Source organism: Elephantulus edwardii, unplaced genomic scaffold (genome assembly GCF_000299155.1).
Source record: "Elephantulus edwardii isolate Elephantulus edwardi_28Jun2011 unplaced genomic scaffold, EleEdw1.0 scaffold00049, whole genome shotgun sequence".
Lineage (NCBI taxonomy): Eukaryota > Metazoa > Chordata > Mammalia > Macroscelidea > Macroscelididae > Elephantulus > Elephantulus edwardii.
This window is the reverse complement of record NW_006399799.1, coordinates 2,161,111-2,184,644: the sequence shown is the minus strand read 5'-3', so window position 1 is coordinate 2,184,644 and position 23,534 is coordinate 2,161,111. Positions and strand designations below refer to the sequence as shown.

At 40.2% G+C, this 23,534-nt stretch overlaps 1 protein-coding gene across 1 annotated transcript in view; it reads left to right on the top strand.

The window, feature by feature from the left end:
* Window positions 1–23,534, top strand: part of CSMD2 (CUB and Sushi multiple domains 2) — a 972,861-nt gene that overhangs the window by 60,534 nt on the left and 888,793 nt on the right.

Genomic DNA, 23,534 nt, shown 5'->3' with positions numbered 1-23,534 from the left:
TCTCTCTGCCTCCCTCCCTGTCTCTTTGTCCTCCTCCCTGTCTCTGCCTCTCTCCATGTCTCTCTACCTCCTCCCTGTCTCTCTGCCTCCCTCCCTGGCTCCCTGTTTGCCTCCTACTTTTCTGTCTTCCACCCCAGCTCAGTACTTGTTGTAGTAAAGCACATTAAGATCTCAGTAGCAGGAGTCAGACTTGTGCTTGAATCACACTGTTGTCACTTATTATCATGAGTAAACTTGAGTTACTTAGCCTAAACTTTATTCACTAAAAGAGGCTAATAATAATAATCATTTTAGCACAATGTGAGGGTTGAAAGAGGAAGTGAGAATAAGGAGCCTGGCATTGTGTGTGTCATACAGTCAGTAGCCTGATCAGCGATGAGTGAAATTCCTTCCGCCTCATCCTGACTCATGCATCTGTGGCTGCCCTGTGCTGGACATCCCAGGATGAGTGTGCTTTCTGTGCTCCAGGAGCTCCAAGGCTGGGGGGAGAGGTCATGGAAGCAATGGGAAGATGGCAGCCAGGATCCCTGTTTCCAGCTCTAGATCTCTCGTGGGCCGCATCTGTGGGATATTTCCATCCCAAATTTCCTGCTAGAGACACACCATGGCTTCCTGGGGCTTCAGGGAATTAGGTGCCCATGTGCTATGCTTTTATAGTTTATTCATTCATTCAACAAGCATTTCCTGAATGCCCACTAAGTGCCAGACTCTGCTTGAGGACCTTGGCTGCATTAATGAAGAAAAAAAAATTGTTCTTATATTTTGTGGCTGAAGGAAATGGACAATAATCACAATGTGTAAATAAATGATACAGGTCACTAAAAGTGGTGTATGTTGTTGAAAAGGGAAAACATAAAGTGGGTAAAGAAATTTGGAAGCGCTGGAGATGGAAGTGCGGCCTGTTGGAAGTCCACAGTAGGCCTCATTGAGAAGGCGATGTGGAGCAGAGGGTTCAAGTAGGCTCTCACCCTGGGAAAAGCTTTTTGCAAGCAAACCCAACCCAACCCACTGCTGTGGAATTGATGTGGACTCAGCCACCTTCCATGAGTTTCTGAGACTGCAGATGTTCATGGGAGTAGCTGGCTTATCTTTCTGTCCTAGAGTGGTTTGTAGATTAGAACCTTCAACTTTTCTAGCACCCCAATCAGTGGCATACTATTCAACCAAGAGTCTTTTTCTAAAAATTGTGCTTTTAATGAAAGTTTGCAGAAAGACTGGGCTTTCATTCATTCATCAATGCACATTTCCCTCTCTCTTTCTCTCCTCCTCCCTTCTCCCCCCCACTCACTTTGTAATGTACTTCTTGTTACAGATTGTTAATTGTCATATATGTAATGTCTAATCATACATTCCTTTCAGACAGACCTTTCCTTCACTTATTCCAGTGTAATGTTCAGTATCTATCCATTCTTCCTGTCCCCCTCTTCCTGCTGCCCTCTGTCAGTCTTATTTTGTAACAGAGGTCTTATGCAGTATTTAAACTTTTATGACTGAGATATTTTACTCAGCATAATGTTTTTGTTTTGTTTTGTTTTTTTAAAATGTATTATTCATTTCAGTAAAAATTTACAGAGAATTTGGATTTCCATTCATTCATTGTTGCACTTTTCTCCCCTCCCAACCCTCCTCCCTAGTACACTACCCTCTTGGAAAAGTAGGAGAAAAATTCTTTCATTGTTTTACAAACCCTCCCCCAGGTTCACTCCACCATGTAGCCTTCGCTCTACATTTTTTTGTCATCGTTATTTTGTCATGACAAAAATACCTAATCACATATCCCTTTTAAACAGTTTTCTCCCTCATCTGTTTCAATGCAGTATACATTATTGAACCCATCTTTCTCAGTCTTGCCCCAACCCCAAGGTCAGTCCTGTTTTACAACAGTGACACCATGTGGTATTTGTCCTTTTGTGACTGAGATACTTTACTCAGCATAATATCCTCCAGAGTCACCCATTTTGAATAATAGTACATGAGTTTCTTGTTTTTCAGTGCAGTGTAGTATTCCATTATGTGACTATACCACAGCTTCTCTATCCATTCGTTTGTTGATGGGCACTTAGGTTGTTTCTAGCTCCTTGCTATTGTGAACAAAGCCACCATAAACATGGGTGTGCATATATTTGCTTGGATGTCAGTTATGGTCTCTTTAGGTTATATTCCCAGTAGTGAAATTGCTGGGTCAATTGGTATCTCTATTTGCAACTTTTTGAGAAAGCCCCATGTCGCCTTCCACAGTGGTTGCACCTCAGCATAATGTTTTACAGATGTATCTATATTGTGTAGTGTTTTACAAGTTAATTGATTTTTTAATGCTGCATAATACTCCTTTGTGTGAATGTATCACAATATCCACTTGTTTGTGGACAGGCTGTTGGACTGCTTTGATCTCTTCACTATTGTGAATAATACTGCAGTAAACATGAATGTGCAGGAATTTGTTTGCATCATGACTCTGATTGCTTTAGGGTCTATTCCTGTAGTGAGATGGCTCATTCCAGCTTTTTTTGAGGAAGTGCCAGACCATCTTCCATAGTGGTTATACTGTTTTTCTTTTGAGGAAAAAGCAAATGCAAAACATCTTAAGGCAGAGAAGGAATCTGACAGGCTAGCCAGAGGAATAGGACCACTGTTTTATCAAGGCTACTTTAACCAAGCCACAAACTCGGTGGCTTAAAACAATCTAAATGTGTTCTCCCACAGTTGTGGAGGCTAGAAGTCTGACAGCATAGGAGAAATATCTTCCATGCCTACCTTTCTTTTTCTTTCTCATGATCCTGGAAATCCACTCCAGACTCTGCTTCTGAGAGTTCTCTTTCTCTCTGTGTCTTTTCTCCCCTTCTTTTCTAGATACCAGTCTGGTGCCTTAGTGGTAAGAAAGCAGGCTAATAGAATGCACCAGCTGCTCTTTGGGACAGAGATAGGCAATCTTTTCTCATGCATTTTGCAGCCTCTGAAAACCCACTGGAGGGTCAGCTATGAGTGTTTCTGACTCAGCAACAACTAACAGTAACAAGAACAATGTATTGCCCCAGAGCCCATCCTAATGCCCTCATTTTAACTTGATCATGACTGCAAGGACCTTATTTCCAGATAAAATCACATTCACTGATACCAGGATTGAGACTTAAACATGTGTTTTTTGAGTGACACATTTCTATTGGTAGTAGAAGATGAACGTGACAAAGGAGGAATGAGTAAGAGAAAGGAAGCTCAGGAGAGCAGAGAGGAGGTTAGTCCTGTGTCTGGCACATGTTAGATGGATGAATGAATGAATCCTTCAGAGTGAGGAATTAATCCTTGTCTAGGTTGATCTAAGTCAGATCAGGTCTTCTCCCTAACACTAATTTCTAGAGTGGAAAGCATGTGTGTGAGCTTTCCCTTTTAAGAGGGAAAATTTTCAAATAACCAACATACCTGTTGCCTTTGAGTAAAATCCAACTCAGAGCAGCCCTCCATTGAGGTTCTGAAGCTGTGAATCTTTTGGGAGGAGACCATCCATCTTTGTCTGGTGCAGCACTTAGTGAATTTGAATTGCTGACCTTTTGGTCAAGTAACATGACACAGTACCAGTGCTCTTTAATTTGTCAACAAAACTCATATAAAATTCAGATGTGCAGTTGGGGACATCAAAACACAAAGCCCTTTCCTCTGCATGTAAAAAGAGCAATACATTACTGAGTTTGGGAAAATCAAAGTGAAATCATTGTTGACCTTTTAAAACTTTAACCTTTTCATAGTCTTCAGGACATGTAGTGTCCACCTATGTGTTTTCTTCCTCTTCGGTTTAATGAGCAGTTAGTTACTTGTCCCACTGACAGTGTTTGTAGTCATCAGGATGGGTATGCATAATTTCTATTTGAAACAGAAGAAATGGACATGTGCCAGAAATTACTATTTTATCAAGATATTTATGTATAATGAATCTTTGAGGTGTGATTTTGCACTACTTATCGCTTTTGGGTGTTTTTTTTTTTCTCCACTGTAAGATAAACCTAAATTTGACTCAAGATTTCCTGTGGATTACCAAGAAGTTGTCTTTCTCATGATGATTCCATGTTAGTGAAAATACTGCATTTTTCAGGTTCCCCAAACCCCTAAATTGCATACACTTGTCAAGGGTTCTGGAAGGTAGTGGAGAATCCAGAGTAAAACAAAATGTTCCATGTAATCCCACCCAGTGTAGAAAGGGATACATGTGCTCCACATAATATGTATCAGAATGTGTATTTCATAACAAAATTTCAGAAATACTACTTGTCTCAGCATGCCTCCCAATAATGGAAACACAAGTTATCCACAAAATATTCACAGCGGAAAACATTTGGGTCATGAAAGAGTTAATGAAAAGTCTAGACTGAGCTTGTACTTTAGGTGTTGTGAATGTTTCCATAAGAGAGCCATTAGGATTCCCAGAAGATGCCCAGACTAGAGATGTCAGAGGAACGAGGGGGGCAAATCACTGGTGGAGGGAAAGTCTGCACTCAGCAGCTGGAGACCACTAGCCATACCCTCCTTGGTCCTAACTTTCTGATATACCTTGCACTATGGTCATTTCTCTTGCTCTCAGGTCTTCCCATCCTTCATCTCCAAGGATCTAACCTCACACATATCCTCCTTCTCACTGGCTAGTGAGGGATTACAGCCAGGAACATCTCAGGAATACATCCCTGAGGTATCATTTTCCTCTTCAGTGCCAAGGTTTCCTTGTGACACATTACCACTAGTGTGGCCTCTGTTTCCATATGGCCCGAGGCTGGAGAGGGATGTCTCAGTACTCAGAACACTAGGTGACATGTCAGTGCTCTGCCTACACTTCCACGCAGTTATCTCTTTTCTTTCTCTTACTCACATCCTTTTGTTTCTTACCTGGCTCTGAAATCCTAGGAGAAGCTGAACAGGTATCCCTGTGATCAGCAGCAGCAACTGGCAATGGGGATGGAGTTCAGGACCATGGACAGTTTTCTTGATACTCCAAGCCTTTATCCCTTTGGTCTGCTGCTTCACTCAAAGCATACACGTGAAGGCAGCCTTGAGAGCCTATTTTTCAGATAGAAGGACAGGAACTATAAGTGACTAAGGAAATTTACTATATTACTTACCAGTAAGTGGCAAAGTAGACTTTATAAACTCAGGCTTTCTGAGTCTTTCTATTATATTAGATCCTCTTCCTAAGTATTGGTTTCTGTTTACAAGTCACATGATGACAAAGGGCTTGAAGTTGCCTGCATATTCTATAGATAAGACTAGTTGCATTGTGGATGTGTTCATCAGACAATGTGGCAGCAATGAGCTTTCCAAGGAATAAAGGAACAAGTGAAAAGCAAAATATACAAGCCCAGATAAAAATTGGACATGATTAATTCTTGTTCCAAGAATTTAATAGGGAGCCTAATGTGAGCTTTGCATTAAGCCACCCTCAGGTTTATGGGAGAAACAGAAACACAAACTTGGTTTTCTGTGATTTTTGCAGCTTACCCCTATTTCCTAAATCAATTTTTCGTTTTCAGTTTTTTGGGAAGTCTAGTAGGTACCAGTCTCCTCATGTGATATCCATTCTGTGTGCCCTGCTGTAGCAAATCCATCATTAAAATGTAGCCAAGAAGGGAAACCCCTAGAACTTCAAACTGAGATGATTGGTATTTAAGGAAAGGGCTCCCTAAGGCAAAATTCTATGATTTGTGGAAGTCCTCTAGAAGTAGATACGATTTGTCACATTGCTAAAATAAACATCCATTCATCTAACACACCATCCACTCACCCATTCATCCACCAGTGCATCCATCTGCACCAGATGAAGTGGTTGGGCTGAATCGTGCTTTTACCATTTACTATCTGCCTGATAATGGCGGATTTACTGAACTTTCCTGGGCATCAGTTCCTCATCAGTAAAATGAGAACAACAGTTGTTATTGTTGTGAAGTGTCATCAGATTGAGTACAACTCATAGCGACCCTATGGACCACAGATCTGAACTTGATCTTACTCTGTGCCATCCTTATCATCCCTAACACACTAGAGCCCTTTGGTGCAGTCAATGTGTAATAAATCCATTTGTGAAAGGTTTGCTCTATTTCGCTGACATCCTTTTCCAAGAGTAGCTCCTCTTAACCGTATGCCCAAAGTATGTAAGATGAAGTTTTGCTATCCTTGCCTTCAGGGAGCTTTCTTGCACTCTCACCAAGATGTATCTGTTTGTTCCTTTTGACAGTTCATGAGAGATTCAGCATTCTACTACAACTCAAAAGCATTATTATTTCTTCTTCTTCTTCTTCTTCTTCTTCTTCTTCTTCTTCTTCTTCTTCTTCTTCTTCTTCTTCTTCTTCTGTCATATGTATTCACTTTCTGTCTCAGATGCATGGTGTTGTTATTGTTGTGTGCTGTTGAGTCCAGATCACCTCATAGCTGACCCTCCAGTGGGTTTCCAGAGGCTATTAATCACATGGGAGGAAATTTTCCATGATTTTCCTGCAGAGCAGCTGGTGCATTTGAACTGCAAGTCTTTGAGATTACAGCACAGCTTCTTACCACTAGGCCACCAAGAAGTAATTTAAAAGACCATGTGCTGAATCATGTATATATTAGTCTTTAAGCTGACATCATTGCTTTTCAGGACTTTGGAGAGATCCTTGACAGCTGACTTTCCCAGTGCTATATCTTTCCCCATATCTCTTGATTGCTGGTTCCCAGGATGTTGATTATTGATCCAAACAAGATGAAATCATTGATAATTTCAGTATTTTATCTATTATTATGTTGTATACTGGCACAGTGGTGAAGATTTTTGTTTTCTTGTTGGGGATGTGTAATCCATATTGATCTTTGATCTTCTGTAGCAAGTGCCTCAGGTCCTCCTTGGTTTAAGCATAACACAGGCCATTGATGAATCTTCCTCAAATCCTGATGCCATTCTCTTCTTCATAAAGTCCAATTTCTTTAATGATTTGCTCAGCATATATTGAATAGATATGGAGAAAAGATACAGCCATGATAAACAACTTACCTGATTTTAAACCATGCAATTTCCCTTGCTCTGTTCAGACAATAACTTATTGGTGTAGGTATAGGTTTTATATGTTGTTGATTGCCGTTGAGTCAAGCACTACTCATAGTGACCCTGTGAACAAAAGGTCTTCCTTTTTATAATTATCATTTCTGAAAGTTCATAGAGTTTCCAGAGGCATGTTTAGAAAGTGTATGCCACTTCTGCCTCCAGTATATAAGCATAACTAGTGTTCTGGGGTTTTCATTATTCTCAGTGTTAGCCCTGGTTTGGTATGACCCACACTGTCAAGTGCCTTTGCATAGTCAATAAAACCAAAATAGACATTTTTCTGATATTTGCTTTCAGCCAAGATCCATCTGATATTAGCAGTGAAATCCCTGGTGTATCAAGGAGGATCTGAGGCACTTGCTGCAGAGGATCAAGGATTAATATTGATTACACATCACCATCAAGAAAACAAAAATCCTCACCACTGGGCCAGTAGACAACATAATGATAGAGAAAAGACTGAAATTGTCAATGATTTCATCTTGTTTGGATCAACAATAAACGCCCTTGGAACCAGCAATCAAGAGATATGGGGAGAGAGATAACATTGGGAAAGTCAGCTGTCAGGGATCTCTCCAAAATCCTGAAAAGCAATTATGTCAGCTTAGAGACTAAGGTACATGTGATCCAAGACATGGTCTTTTCAATTCACTTGTTGGTGGCCTTGTGGCAAGAAGCTGTGCTACAATCTCAAAGGCATTCAGTTCAAATCCACCAGCTGCTCTGCAGGAAAATCATGGGCTATTTCCTCCTATGTGATTAATAGCCTCTGAAAACCCACTGGAGGGTCAGCTATGAGTTGGACTCAATGGCACCCAACAACAACAATATCATACATCTGAGACTTAGAAAGTGAATAAATACGGCAAAAAAAAAGAGAAATGATTCCATGGCCTCTTCTAAACCCAGCCTGACTTTTCTCAGTTCTCTGTCAGTATACACTTCCATCTATTTTTTGGATTATTTTCATCAATATTTTGCTTATATGTGCTGTTAAAGATATTATTAGATAATTTCCACATCTTTTGGATCATCTTTCATTTAAATGGGAACAGACATAGATCTTTTCCAGTTGAATAAAGAAAATATTTACTGCAGATGTGAGGCATCATGTCCCCTCAATGCTTGAATGTTAGACTGCTAACCAAAAGATTGATGGTCTGAACTCATTTAATGGGAGAAAGACCTGGCTATCTGCTGTCCCAAATGTTACAGCTGGAGAACTTTTTAGGGCAGTTCCACTCTGTCATAGGGGCTGCGGGCTGCTTGAGTTGGAATAGATTAAGACACCTAACAACAACGGTAATGCAACTGTGAAGACAGGATGAGTTATTACAGTTAAAGTATGCAAGACAGTACTGGGCACAAAGGAAATAGTTACTGTTGGTAAGTACCACTGAGTCAGGTCTGACTCACAGCAACTCCATGCGTGATAGAACAGATTGCTGCCAAGTCCTGTCTTTGCTCAGAACCTCTGCCTTGAGCCTGCTGCTGTAGCCCATTGTGCCAACCCATCTTGATAATGAACTTTCTCTTTTTCATCAACCTTCTACTTTACCCAGCATCATGAAAGGACTGGGCCCTTTCTCATTATATGTCCAGAGTGTATGAAATGAAATCTTACCATTCTCATCTTCAAGGAGCATTCTTGTGATGCTTCTTTTTTTTTTTTTTACTTTAATTATTTCAAATTGTGATTTCAACAAAAGCTTACAGAAAACTTGAATTTTTCAATCATTCATTGTTGCATATTTTCCTCCCTACGCCACCCAGTTCACTTAAAAAAAAAAATCATTCACTGTTGCACAATTTCCCCCTGCCCCTTCTCCCCCTGTCAGCTTTGCTGTGCATCTCCTATTCTGGACTGTTGCCACATAAATAATGTGTGATCATGTATTCCTTTTAAACACATCTTTCCTTCTTCTAAGACAAGTTTGTTTATTATTTTGACAGAAAGGGTTTGAAACACAGCTATTAGATTATAAGCTCCCTAAGGGCAGGGGTAATACGTGGACTACAGTGGGTGCTCAGGTAGATATATTTTAAAGTGAATGGATTAAATATTTACTGAGTCCTGAATTTTCATGTGTCAGGTTCTGTGCTAAGCCACTATCCCTGGACCAAAGCTGAAGCATAGACATCTTCTCAACCAAGAAAAACAGTGATATCTCCCTGCTTCAAATCAGGAAAACACAGCCATAGCAGAATTAGCCTGGCACCTATCCCCAGCCACACCTGGCCTTTTCTCTTGGTGCCAATCCAGAGATGTTGCCCAACTCAATGGGTGAGTGTCTCTGCTATTAGCAATGCAAAGATACCTTTGCTGCTCCAAGATTCCCCATCAACATAATAAACAACCCCTGGCTGGTATTGGCTCGAGATGATGAAAAATGAGCTGCATCTGTGTCGCTAGTCAGGGAAAATCATATTTGGTCCACAGTTGTGACTTCTGCGTTAAGCATGTCCAGAAGAATCAGAGAGCCTGAAGTTAGAATTAGGAAGCTGAGCGGTGTGGGATTACTCCCACAGAGCAATTGGATGTGGTACAGGCATAGACTTGTGGTCTCACCCTTTCATGTATTGTTATGTGACTTTGTCGCTTGTGTCCCTAGCTTGAGGAAAGGAGGCCGGCCTTGCTTTGTTTCTGTGTTCCTGAGGCACAGCAACTGTGCTAAGCTCTTTTTGATAGATCGCAGGCTCTAACCTGGGAGCAGCGGGGAATAAGGACTGCGGTACTTGGAGCAGGTCCCCGCGGTGGTGTTTGCAATCCCTGCAGCCTGGCAGAGAGAGGGACAGTGGATACAGAGACCTGAATGTGGATTTCTCTCTCACTTTTGTATAGGATTGAAGCTTACCTATTCCACAGCCAGCATACTGACCTTGAGTATGTTCATAAACCTCAGAAACTTCTGTTTCTTCATCTGTAAAATGATAGAGGAGTGTATATAAGGCCAATGTACAAGAGCTTTTGAAAGGTCATTGTGACTCTTGAGGGAGGTAATATTAGCAGAGTGCATGGGTAAACACTGATCCCTTTCTCAGACTTGCACACAACCACTAGTCTTTCTGCATTAGTCCAAGTCTCTTCTCCTGGAATCTGACAAAACGACATCCTGAATCACATACTGAGCACAGACAGATTATTAAACCAGTTGCTCTGGAGTGAATTCTGACATGTACTAACTCTATGAGTGTCAGCATAGGACTGCAAACCACAAAATTTTGAATTACTGACTTTTTTTTAAAAGTTTTATTTTAGTTTACATACAGAATTTATATGCATTGGGTTTGATACATTCCTTCATTCACATTGTGTTTCATACAATCATTCCTATATACTATGTTTTATAAAATTAATCACCATTGATGTATACCCACTATCACCCTGTCTTTTCAGGTCCCCACTAGATCTTTGCTAACTCCTTCACCTCTACCCTCTGTCCAGCAAACTCTGTGACCCCATGATTTCCCTCCTCCCCACTCATGTTCATAGCAGCGTTATGCAAAATAGAAAGAACATGGAAAGATCCCAAATATCCATGAAAACAAACAAATGGATTGAGAAATTATGGGACATTCACACAATAGAACTCAATGTAGTACTCAGAAACAATGACTTAATAAAATACTATATAACATGGGAGAGGCTAGAGAGCATTATGCTGAGTGAAGTAATTGAGTCTCATTAGGACAACTGCTGATATTTTTTCCCCAAAGTACATTGCTAGATCTTTTTTTTTTTTTCTTCAAAGTACCTCTAGGGACACTTGAACCTCCAACATTTTTCGTTAGTAAATAATGGGTTAACTATGACCATTACCCAGGAACTCCCAAGCAAAAGCACCAAAAAGCACCTTTTACACTTTGCTGCTGACTCAAGGGCATGGACCGTATTACACATTACCCCGCAATTCCGCTCTGTTACCTCCACTCCTCCTCAGCACACACACACTACATAAATAGTACCCCTCCTACCTCTCTACCACCTCATTATCCACCCCTATGTATGCACTGAGCACCTCTCTTTTGATTTACTGAATGAAAAAGAGTGAATTTGGCTTGAATCTCTGGGTTCTTGATAGAATTCTGGTGTTTCTAAGTTGATTGGGGATATTGCATCTTATTTTTTAGTAATCTGTTGAAATTTATCATTCTATAGATTAAGGCTGTAGAAAAAAGGAGCAATAATTGTTGTTTTTGTTAGGTGCTGTCTCCTCAAGTCTAACTTAAAGTGACTCCTTGTACAATAAATCCAAAGTTTGGCCAATCCTGTACCATTCATTGTGTTCAAATCTAAGGTGCAGACATTGTGTCAATCCATCTCACTAGGGTTCTTCCTTCCCTTCTCTAAGGAGCACCACGGCAAACACTTCACCCAAGACAGATCTTGTATTTTAGCAATCTATGTCAAACATTCTTCTAGGTGGTATAGCACTGGTCTGTGTGTTGTTGTACAGAGGTAACTCATGGTTGCTGTTACGCTGAAGACTGGGACAGTGATGTGCCAATCGTGGTAACGGGTACCCATGGTGGACAGTGTTGGCTGGAGCTTCCCGACTAAATCAAGCCTGGAAGCAGGAGCGGCATCCACTTCCGAAATGGCTTGCCTCCGGAAACTCTATGTACGAACAGTGCTCAGGCCGTTCGTTCATAGGGTCGCTATGAGTCGTCTACGACTCGACGGCCTCAAACAACAACAACAACATGCGATATTCAATGTTCTTTGTCAACACCACAGTTCAAGGACATCAGTTCTTCTTTGGTCTTCATTATTCATTTTCCAAATTTCACATGTACATGAAGTGACTGGGGGAAAAAATATGCACCCCCCAAAAAAAGCCATGGTTTGGATCAGATTCACCTTAGTCTTTAATGTTACATCTTTATTCTTTACACTATAAAGAGCTTTTTAGCCGCAGGTATGCCCAGCATAATATGTTGTTTGATTTCTTAACTGTTTCATCCATGGGTATTGGATCCAGTAAAATGAAATCTTCTGCAGTATCAGTATTTTCTCCATTTTTATTATGATCCTTATTGGTCCAGTTATGAGTATTCTTGTTTTCTTGATGTTGAGATGTGATTCATACTGAAAGCTGTACTCTCATTTTCTTCAATGAATGCTTTAAGTCCTCTTTCCCCAAGCAAGATTGGTTGTGCGATCTGCACAGTGCCAATCATTAATGAGTCTTCCTCTAGTCCTAACACTGTATCCTTCTTTGTATAGTATAGCTTCTCATATTATTTTCTCAGTATAAAAATTGAATAGGTACAATGAAAAGATACAACCCTGAATCACATCTCTCTGATTTTAAACCATACAGTATCTCCTTGTTCTGTCCAAATGACTGCTTCTTGGTCTCTATACAGGTTCTGGTTGAGCACAGTTAAGTGTTCTGGATTCCCATTCTTCTCAATGTTTTCCATAATTTATTATGATCTATGCAGTTACTTCTTTATATAGTCAATAAAATACAAATAAATGTCTTTTTTAGTATTCTGAGCTTTCAGCCAAGAGTCTATCTGACATCTGCAAGGATATCCCTTATTCCATGGCTCTTCTGAATCCAGGTTAATTTTCTAGTAGTTTCTTGATGATTTAATACTCCAGCTATTTTTAAGTAGGCTTAAGCAAGATTTTCCTTGAGAGTATGGCATCATTGATGTTGTTTGTTGTTGTTGTTATATACTGTTGAGTGGCCTGTGACTCATAGCAACCCTTTGTACAACCACCCCAAACCCTGCTCTATCCTATGCCAATCATATTGTCTCTGACACACTTAACCCCATTACCCTAGTTGCTAAATCAGTCTATCTCATCAAGGGCCTTCCTCTCCTGTGTTGTCCCTCCAGCCTCCCAAGCATGATGTCCCTTTCCAAGGACTGGTACCTCCTTGCAACATGTCCACAGTATGTCAGACGAAGCTTCAGAATCCTTGCCTCCAAGGAGCAGCCTGGTTTAACTTAGTAATCCATGGTATGCAAGCAAGACATCAGTGGTATTATTTGATAATTTCTATAATCTGTTGATTCACTTTTCTGTGATTGAAAGCAAATAAATATCCCCTCCAATCAGTTTTTCAGATAACTATTCCAAATTTCTTGGCATGAATGAGTGAGAAATATCCATGACTGTATCTATTTACTGAAATATTTCACTTGATATTCCACAAATTCCTGGAGCCTTATATTTTTCGCAGATACCTTCAGTGTATCTTTGACTTCTTTCTTCAATAACATCTGTTTTTTTATTGTATCTTGTATCCTGAAATGGTTCTAAACGGACTGATTTTTTTGGTACAGTGATTCTGCATTCCTTTTGATGCTTAGTGTCTTGAGTAATTAAATAGCCCATAGAATCTTCCAGCATTGCAACTCAGCATTGCTTGACTTTTTTCTTTAGTTGTTTCTACTTGAGAAAGGCCAAGCTTCTTGTTCCCCTTTGCTTTTCTAAATCCAGCTCTTTGCATATTTGATTTTAATATGTTGCTTTGTCCTCTGGAGTTACCCTTTGAAATCTTCTCTTCAGTTCTCTTAATTTATAATTTGTTTCTTTAATTTTAGTCTCTGTGGATTCTAGAGCAAGTTTTAGAGTCTCCTGACATTCAATTTGGTCTTTTCTTTCTTTCTTGTCTTTTTAATGGCCTTTTATTTTCTTCATTTATGAGGTCCTTGATGTCATCTCACAATTTGTCTGTCTTTGCTTGTTAGTGTTCAGTGCATCAAACCTAATCTTTTTTTTTCTTGTGTATTTTGTTTTAAACGTGATTTTAATAAAACTTACAGAAAGGTTGCTAACAATGATTTTTTATATTCAGGTGGGGCATCCCTAAGTGTGTCTGATTCAGACCATAATAATTTCAGTCACTTGATAGGCATCTGAGAGCTGAACAATAACTAAGGATGACAGAAGAAGAATTTCTTCTATCCACCAGAATTTCTTCGGTCAACATTGCCTTTGAGTTGTGGCATTGGAGAGAAGTACTGACTATTCATCCCATGGACTGGAAAAAGAACAGACAGATATATCTTACCGAAAGTGTAGCTAGAGTGCCTCTTGGAGGTACGTAGGACAAAAGCTTCGTCTCACATACTTTGGGCATGTTGTTAGGAGGGGCTGTTCCTTGGAAAGGGTCATCATGCTTGAAAAGATTGAAGATTAGAGAAAAGAGGAAGACCCCCAATGAGATGAATTGACACTGACTGTAGCTATGGTGTCAAATGTGTCAGGTGGTTAAGATGACACAGGATAGGAAAGGGTTCAGATCTATTGTTCATTGGGTTGCTGTGAGTTATACTCGACATAATAGCACATAATAAAAGCAACATACTCAAGGTTGTATTTTGTCTTTCATGGCTTGTTTTTATTTTCTTCAGCTTCACTTTTAGCTTGGAATTTAAAGCCTCTGCAAAATGGGGAACTCTGCAATGCTGGTATTTGGAATAGTGGTGGCACAGTTTCAAGTCTCACAGCAACATGCAAGCCACTATTGTAAGGCAAATTGACAGACAATTATTGGCTTGAGAAGCAATGAAGAACACAAGTATTAGCAATACCTATGAATTTATCACTGAACAGATTATAGCTATTTACATAGAACATTATAATTATTGCAACCATTTTGCAGTGGCATTTATGTTTCTTGCTAAGTATTTATTAGGAACATTGCTAGTTCTTGTTAATGATGCATTAATAAAAATGTATATATTGTGGTTGTTACACACCATCGAGTTGCCTGCGACTCATAGAGACCCTGGGTACATACAGTAGCTCTTAATCCTGCCCTGACCCAGTCTCACTGACTCCGACAAACCTACCCCATGCCTCCAATCACTGTGTCAATCCATCTTGCCTGAGGTCTTCCTCTCCTTCTGAGCATGATGTCCTTCTCTAAGGACTGGTCCCTCCTGGCCACATGCCCTAAATATGTGAGATGGAGCTTCAAAATTCTAGCTTCCAAGTAGAAATTTGGTTTCACCTCTCTAAGACAGACTTGTTCGTTCTCTTGGCAATCCATGGTATGTTCAATACTCTTCTCTAGCACCACAACTCAAAGGCATTAATTCTTCTGTTATCTTTAGTCATTGTCCAAATAGTAAATATGCAGTAGATTTTGATTCCTGCAGGTCAATATAAGGGAACTATAGTGGCTTAATAATATACAGATGTATGCTTCTACAGCTAAAGCCAAAGAGGAGGAAATTGAAAATTTTACCAAGGTTTGCAGTCTGAAATTGACCAAATATACAATCAAGATTTGCTAATAATTATTGGCAGCTGGAACAAAAAAGTTGGAAACAATGAAGAAGGAATGATAGTCAGAAATTATGGACTTTGTGTCAAAAATGTGGCTGGTAATAGAATGTTTGTATTTTGTAATTTTAATGATTTATTCCTTGCAAATATCTTTTTTTTTACAAAACACAATGACTTTACACATTGGCCTCACCTGATGGACTGCTTAAGAAAGAGATTGACTCCATCGGTGGAAGAAACGGAGAAGGCAGTATCAACAGACAAAACTAGGCCAGGTGCACATTGTGGAACAGGCCATCATTTATTCATGTGCAAGTTCAAATTGAGGCTGAAGAAAATGAAAACAAGTCTGAGAGCCAAAATATGATCTTGAGTCTATCCTTCCTGAATTTAAATCTAATCTTAAGACTAAGTTTAAAGCATTGAACACCAGTGGTCGAAGACCAGGCAACTTGTGAGATGACATCAAGGATATTCATGACGAGAACAAAATGTCATTACAAAGACAGAGGAGGAAAGAAACAAACAACAAAATGGGTGTCAGATGAGACTCTTAAAATGGCACTTAAGTGTCAAGAAAATGAAGGGGAAGAGATGCTGAAGTAAAAGAGCTGAACAGAAGATTCCAAAAGGTATCTCAAGAAGACAAAGCAATATATTCTAATGGTATGTGCAGAGAGCTGGAATTAGAGAATAAGAAGGGAAGAACTTGCTCTGCATTTCTCAAACTAAGAGAATGGAAAAACAACTTTGAGCCTCAAGTTGCAATATTAAAAGATTCTGTGGGCAATATGTTGAATGATCAAAAGGGTATGGAGGAAATACACAGAGTCACTGTACCAAAAAGAATTGACTGACACAGAAAAATTTCAGGAAGTTCCAAATGAGCAGGAACCAATGGTAATGAAGGAGGAAGCTGAAGCTGCCCTGAAGGTGTTGGCAAAAAATAAGGCCCCAGAAATGGATAGGATACCAATTGACATGTTTCAACTGACAGAAGCAGTCCTGCATGTGCTCACTAGACTATGCCAGGAAATTTGGAGAACAGATGTCTGGCTGGCTGATTGGAAGAGATCCATATTTATTCCCATTCTCAGGATAGGTAATCTGACAGAATGTAGAAACTATTAAACAATATAATTTATATCACATGCAAACAAAATACTGCTGAAGATAATTCAAAAACGGCTAGAATGGAACATAGATATGGAACTACCAGAAGTCCAAGCAGAATTTAGAAGATGCTGTGGCAACAGGGTTATCATTGCTGATGTTAGATGGATCCTGCCTAAAAATAAAGAATACCAGAAGAATGGCTAGCTATGCTTTATTGACTATCCAAATGCATTTGACGGTGTGGATCACAACAAGTTATGACTACCATTGTGAAGAATAGGAATCCCAGAACACTTAATAATGCTCATGTGACTGTTGTGCAAACACAGGGAACATGATTTAAGATGAAGGAAGGGATGTGTCAGGATTGTATCCTTGTTCCATATCTGTTCAGTCTGTATGCTGAGCAGATTATTCGAGCACTTGGAATTGATGGAAAAGAATGCAGCATCATGATCAGAGGAAGACTCATCGATAACCTGCATTATGCAGATGATACAACCTCCCTTACTGAAAATGAGGAGAACTTGAAGCACTTGTTGGAGAAGATCAAAGAATACAGCCTTCAATATGGATTGTATCACAACATTAAGAAAACAAAAGTTCTTTCCTCTGGACTGATAGGCAACATCATGATAGATGGAGAAAAGATTGAAGCTGTCAATGATGTCATCTTGCTTAGATTCACAATCAGTACCCTTGGCACTAGCAGTCAGGAAATCAGGAGATGCATTGCACTCGGAAAATTTGTAGTCGGGGCTTTTCCTAATTTTTTTAGGAACAGTGAAGTCAGTTTGAGGACTAAGATGCATCTGATTCAGGTCATAGTCTTTCCAGTCACTAGTAATGCATCTGAGAGTTAGAGAATTTATAAGGATGGCAGAATGCGAATTGATGCTCTTGAGAAGAGAAGAGAACTGAGTAACCCATGTGCTGCCAAAAGAACAAACAAATATGTTTTGGAGAAAGTGCAGCCACAGTGCTCCTTAGAGGCAAAAATGTTGAAGCTTTGTCACACATACTTTGGGCATGTTGCTAGGAGGGGCTATTCCTTGGACAGGGACATTATGCTTGGAAAGGTGGAGGGTCTATGAAAGAGAGGAAGACCCTCAACCAAGTGGATCAACACTGTGACTGCCACAATGGGCTCTAATATGCCAGGAAGTGTGAGGATGGCACAGGATAGTACGGGGTTCAGATCTGTTCTTCATAGGATCACTTGGGTCATACTCAACTTGACGGCACCTAACAACAACAACAGCATAGTGGCTGGTGGGAAGGAGTAGTGATGCCTCCCCAGATGCAGGAGATTTTAATCCACCAGTTGCTCTGTGGGAGAAAGATGAGCAGTCTTCTCCTGTGTCATTTCATACCTCTGAAGACCCACTGGTGGATCAGCTATGAGTTAGTTCTGACACAGTGGTACATAACATCAGTTCAGTATAATTGCTTTCCCTTGTGAGTCTCTGCATATGGTCCTGTACATTAGAAAACATTGAGAATGGTTGCATTGCCAACCCAAAGGCACATAATTTTACTAGGCCATCTGCTCCGAGGGAGGAAAATAGGCAATCTCCCATGTGATTTGCTGCTTCTGAAAACGTGCTGGAAGTTCAGCTATGCATCAGTTCCGACTTGACTATATGCAACAATTGGAGGCATCATCATGCTACCAAAGGGATTTTTGACAGAGAAAATATTAGGAATTTCTGCTCTAAATGGTCCATGAATTCCTTCTGTGGTTAATGAATCCCTTCAAATGAACATAGAACTTGAGTGGCACAGTGGTTGAAGTGCCCAACTGTCAACTGGTAAGTCAACAATTTGAACTCATCTGACAGTCTCTGGGAGAAAAATGAGGTAGTTTGTTTCCATAAAGATTTACGGTTTAAAAAACCCTATTTGGCAAGTACCATATGAACAAAATCCAATTATGATGAAAGATGGAGTTTATGCTGCACTGAAGGCATTGGCATAAAACAAGGTCCCGAGAATCTATGCAACACCAGTTTGACGTGTTTCAACTAGTAGATGCTACTATGGATGTACTCACCAGATTATGTCAGGAAATTTGGAGGACAGCTACCTGGCTAACAGGAAGGAATAGAGAGTTGCTGCCATTCCCAAGAAAGGTCATCCAACAGAATGTGGAAATAATAGGACAGTATCATTAAATATCTCATGCAGTCATTGCTGAAAATAATTAAAAACCAGCTAGAACTGTACATTGACAGGAAATTACCAGAAGTTCAAGCTGGTTTAGGAAAGTTCTTGGCACCATCTGCTGATGTCAGATGGATACTGGCTGAAAACAGAGAATACTAGAAGAATGTTTATTTGTGTTTTATTGACTATGCAAAGGCTCCTGACTGTGTGGATCATAACAAATTGTGGCTTACATTGATAAGAATGGGAATCCCAGAACACCTGATTGTGCTCATACAGAATCTATACCTAGATGAAGAAGCTGTTGTCTGAACAGAGGCAAAGGAACACTACATGATTCTGAATCAGAAAGGGTGCACATTAGAGTTTTATTCTCTCTCCATACCTTTTCAATCTTTATGCAGAACAGATCATTTAAGAGGATGGACTTTATGAGGAATAATGTGGCATCAGGATTGGAGGAAGACTCATCAAAATACTGCATTATACAAATGACACACTTTTCTTACCAAAAGTAAAAAAAAATATGAAACGTTTGCTGCAGAAGATCAAGGACTACAGCCTTTGGTATGGGTTACATCTCAACATCAAGAAAACAAAGGTCCTCACTATAAGACCAACAGTTAACATTATGGTAGATAGATAAAGAATTGAAGCTGTCAGTGATTCCATCTCACTTAGATCAACAATCATCAACAATCATTGATACCAGCAGTGAGGAAATCAGGAGATGTATTGCATTGGGAGAGTCTGTTCTTAGGAACCTCTCCAAAATGCTGAAGAGCAATGATGTCAGTTTGAAGACTAAGGTATACCTGAATCAGACCATGGTTTTCTCAGTCATCTGCTATGCATCTGAGAACTGGAAAATTAATGAGGATTACAGAATAAGAATTGATGCCTCTGAGTTGTGATGCTGGAGTACTGAGTATACCATGGACTGCCAAAAGAATAAGCAGATATGCCTTGGGAAAAGTGTAGCCAGAGTGTTTCTTGGAAACTAAGATGATGAAGCTTTGTCTTTCATGGATGAGGCTATTCCTTGGAAAGGGATGTCATTTTAGGAAATATGGAGGGTCAGATATGGAGAGAAAGACCCTCAACAGTGGGCTCTATTGTGTCAGAGAAAATGAGGATTTCCCTGGATAGGGCAAGACTCAGGCTGGTTATTCATAGGGTCACTATGACTCATACTCAACTTGATGACACCTAAAAACTACAACAACGTTGCCCTGTAAGGTTAATACGAGTCAACATCCACTCAACAGTTGCGGTTTGGTTTTATATCCTTATACATATTATTCTGGAGAAAGTATTTCTAGCTTTCTTAATGAATTCTTAATGAATTCCAAAATGGTTAAGAATTATACCACTGGCTTTTAACTAAGAGACAGTTTTGTCCACTAGAGGATGTTTGACAATAGATACATTTTTGCTACTCCAAATAAAGGGAGAGTGGTGTTGGCCTCTAGTTGGTAGAGGCCAGAGATGCTGCAAACCATCCTGCAATGCACAGAACAGCTCCCGTCACAAAAAAATTAAAAAAAAAATTGAACCCAATTCTATTTAAACCTCTTGTTTAGCATCAACATGACATTATGAAGGGCCTTTGTGTCTAAAAGTCGGTCTAGTTTGCAGACTGGGTGAAGCGATTGGACTCTAAAAGGTGGGCTATCTTGTTGGTTGAAGGTCAGTCTGGAATGTTTGGTTGCTATTTTCTATTTAAGCCTCTTATTTAGAGTCAACATGACCTCGTGAAGAACCTTTGTATCTAAAAGTCATTTGAACCCTTGGGCCTAGTGTTACTATATTTTGGAGGAATATTTCTTTAAGTGGTACAGCACTGGTCTGTTAGTTTGCTGTATTGAGGTAGCCTGCAGTTGCTGTGATGCTAAACCCTGTGCCATTGGTGTGTCAAATGCCATAATGGTTACCCATGGCAGCCAGACTAAGACAAGTTTGGAAGCAGGAGTGGCATCCACTTCCTAAACAACATGCCTCTGGATACTATGAATATAGAAAAATAACAATAGAAATAGAAAGAGTTCAGGCTTTTTGTTCATAGGATCGCTATGAGTCATGTTCAACTCGAAGGCAATCAATAACACAACAACAACAGCAACAGTGTTGACACAAACAGCCCTGTCAGCACCAGCAGTCAGAAAATCAAAAGACAAATTGCATTAGCACAATCTGCTGTCAGGGACCTCTCTACAGTGCTGGAGAGCAATGATGTCAGCCTAGAGAATAAGGTATACTTGATCCAGGCTGTGGTCTTCACAACCACTTGCTGTGCATCAGAGAGCTGGACAATGGCCAAGGATGACAGAAGAATTGATGCCTTTGTGTTGTGGTGCCAGAGAAGACTATTGAACATACCATGGATAGCCAAGAGAAATAACAGTCTGCCTAGAGAGGGTGAAACCAAGCTGCTCCGTGGCAGCAAGGATTTTGAGACTACATTTCACATACTTTGGGTAGCCAGGAGGGACCAGTCTTTGGAGAAAGATACCAGGTTTGGAAGGGTGGAGGGATAGTTCAAGAGAAGAAGACCCCAGATGAGATGGATTGACACAGTAACTGGGATAATGAGCATATATGTGTCAGAGATCGTGAGATTGGCTCAGGGTAGAGCAGGGTTCAGAGCTATTGTGCATAGGGTCACTATGAGTTGTAGTCTACCTGACAGCACATAAAAACAGTGCTAAGTGTACATTCTGCATAATTCTAGCCCATTGATCTGTTTCTAGTCATCCTTTAAATCATCCTGTACATTTCACTGTCCCCAGGAAACTTCATTGACCACTGTTCATAACTGGACACGGATTCTGGTACTAGTGTTACAGAAGTGGAGGACCATGGAGCCACTCTAGGTCTGGGTTTGAGTAGGACTCAGAGCTTGATGGCACACCTATATACAAAGTGTGCTATATGACCAGTGTCTCCTGGACACCTGCTGTGTTTATAGTGATATGCTGGGTACAGAGGACCAGGGTGAACATGACAGAACAGGGTCTCTGTCCTGCTAGAATGAGTATCTTTCAGGGATTACAACCATTAAATATTCTGACTTGTTGCTGGTGCATCATGAGAGTTGGGGGTTACTATGTAAGAATCCTCAGCAGGATGTATGGTGGGGTGAGGGGAGTACAACTTGAATCCGTGATCAGTGATGTCTACTTGGGGCAGTGACATTTATCGTGTGATCTAAAGGATGATGAAGAGTTGAGCTGGCCCAGAGTTGGGGAAAGTATGCTTCATTTAATAGAAAGAGTCTGTTTTAAGTGTTAGAATGAACAAAGAGCACAGGGCTGTGAAGGAACCAAGCAATGTTTGGGTTGCTTGGGGTGTCATTTAGGGGAAAGGTTGAAAGTAATGAAGACTGGGAGGGGAACAGGGCTTGGCTCAAAGGAGTCTTGGACGCTATATTCAAAATTTAATGCTTGACCCAGAAGATCCAGAGGAGCCATCAAAGGATTTTTCAGTAAGGCTGGCCAATTTTTTTCTTCTTCTTTAAAAATATAAAGATAAAAAGAGAAAAGGCAAGTTAGGAGGAAAGAGTTCTCGAGTTGGGTGAAGCCAGATGGACAGCTGTAACAGTGGGAATGAGGAAAAACAAAATAAAGCAAAACCAACTCTCTCTAGGAAGGTTCATCAGAGGAGGCATTACATGAACTGAATCTGAAAGCAGTGACTAAGATTACATAGGTAGAGAAGGTAGCACCCTGATGGGACAAGCACTCCAGCACTTGACTTCTAGCTGAAAGATTGGTGATTCAAACATCATCAGAGGTGTCACTGAAGGCCACCTGGTGAGCTGCTTCTAAAACTTCAAAAGCCCTGTGGAATAGTGCTGTTCTGCACAAGTAAGTTGAAATAGACGTGGCAACAAACACAATCAACAGGTAGAAAAAGCAGAGGAGGATATTTCAGGCAAAGCACCCAGCATTGTTAAAGCCTAATGGGCCTCAGGGTGTTTGCAGATGATGAATTGCTGGATGTCACTGGAGAGAGGAGCAGAGATGAGACTTAGTGCCAGAATCCCTGAGAAGGAAGCCTCTGGTCTTCTCATACAGGTCCCTTTGCCAAAGGACAAAGATTCTGTTTGACCCTTGTTCTTCCCATCTGCCCAGACTAGGTGTCCTGCCAGAAGACAGATGCGGAATTGGCCGGAGTCTGATCTAGCTTTAGGGTACATTAGCTCCGGTGCAGCAGGTGAGACATTGTCCATGGACACGGTGAATTATCTGGCATCTGCAGCTCTTCACCATGTTTCCTCTTAGAGTGGTTTCATTAATTGCATGGCTTTGGCAAATCCATATCTCCAGCCCAGGCTGAGCTCCCAAACTCCAGTCTACAGCTCTAATTGCCTTCTGGCCATCTCATCTGTGTGCCCCACTGGTATCTCCAACTAAATTTGTCAAGAATTGACCTTATCAGTCAATAAATATTTGCAGAATTGAATTGAATTTTCCTGCCAAACTTCTCAAAAGAGTTATCTCCTCAAAATTATCATTATTTGTAGACAACATGATTGTGTACCTAACACACTCAAGGGAATCAACCGAGAAATCTTTAGAATTAATGAATTCAGAAACTTGGTTAGATGTGAGAGGAATATATAAAAATCAATAGGGTTTCTGTATATCAGTAATTACCAGTCAGAAAAAAACAATGGGGAAAAAATACCACCCAACAAAAAACACATAAAATGCCTTGGAATAACCTTACCAGGATGTGATTGAGACCCATAGAAAGAAAAGTACGAATCTTTACTGAGAGATTACCTGATATTTATCAATGACTTACGGTGTGCCAAGTATTATACTATTTATGAGACATTATCACATTACTGTGTACAAATAGCCCAGAAATGTGTGATTTTTTTCAAAAAATTTTTTTATGCTGATTTACTTACAACATTCATATACATTGTTTTTC